The following is a 1375-nucleotide window of genomic DNA, read 5'->3' as shown; positions in this document are numbered from 1 at the left end:
CACTGCTCCTTAGCACTGCTGTGGAGGCAGGAGAGGCTCCCGCCACCGCCGCTGCACTTGCCAGCCATGAGCCTGGCTTCTGGCTGAGCAGTGCGCCTCCTGTGTTGAGCGGCTGCCCCCTGGTGGTCAGTGTGCACCATAGTGCCTGGTCGTTCTGGTCGTTCCACCATGATGGTTGCGTAGGCTTTTATTATATAGATTGCAAATTAAACGAGATACCATTACACACATTTTCAAATGGCTAAAATCTAAAAACCTGACAATACAAGGCACCGACAAGGAAACTGAGCACAGGAAGTCTCACTCACTGCGGTGAGGATGCAAAATGATGCAGGAACTTTGGAAGATGGTCTGGAGTTTCTTACAGAGCCAAGCATCGTCTTACCACAGCCCTGAACAGCTGGCTCCTAAATAGAACTGGTGAGTCGAAACATACATCCACACATGCACCTGCCCAGAAATGCAGATAGCAGCTCCATCATATCACTTAGAACTGGGGCAACTCATATGCCCCTTAACAGGTGAATGGAGACACTGTAGTCCATCCATACCACGGAATATTACTTATCTATATATATAAAAGGCTAAGCGACCGTCTGACTGTCCGACTGGCCGGTAGGTATGACGCGCACTGACCACCAGGGGGCAGACACTCAATGCAAGAGCTGCCCAGCTGCGGTGACTTGGCAGTGGTGGTTCTCAGGTGACACACCCTGAAACCAGAGAGGAGGGAGCCCAGTTCCTCATGGGGCCAGGCTATCCCACCTTCACCATGGGTTATGTTGTTGCTGGGACACTGTTGGCCCCAAATCTGGTTACTGCACACTTGCGTTTGTGTTCCACATCTTGTATGACAGCAACTTTCCAGAGTGCCCTCTTGCACTGCAGGACCCCTCGGGGGATGTCAGAGAGCTGGTTTTGGTCTGATCCTCGCAGGACAGGCCGAGGGACTCCACCTGCTAAGGGACCTTGCTCACTCCACAGACACCCTTCGAGCCACAGCGCTGCCCCAGGTGGGGCCAGCCAGGGAGGGACCGAGGGAGATTGGCTCCAGGGCTTGTCTGGCCTGTCTTGCCCAGTCCTATATCCACTGAGTCAAACCAGCTAGGGCCCTGGTAACTTTTTAAAAATATATTTTTTATTGCTTTTTAAAGAGAGGGAGAGAGAGGGAGATGTGAGCAAAACATCAACTGGCTGCCTCCTGCACATTCCCTACCTGGGATCGAACCCACCACCAGGGCTTGTGCCCTGACTGGGAATCAAACCAGCAACCCTTTGGTGCACTGAATGAAGCCCAACCAACTGAACCACATCAGCCAGGGCATTCAGCAAGAATCCTCTTAAGTCTGTTTAGCAAGAACCCCTCCCTCCACCC

Source organism: Myotis davidii, unplaced genomic scaffold (assembly GCF_000327345.1).
Source record: "Myotis davidii unplaced genomic scaffold, ASM32734v1 scaffold668, whole genome shotgun sequence".
In the NCBI taxonomy this organism is placed as follows: Eukaryota; Metazoa; Chordata; class Mammalia; order Chiroptera; family Vespertilionidae; genus Myotis; species Myotis davidii.
Note: the sequence above shows the minus strand (reverse complement) of the source record.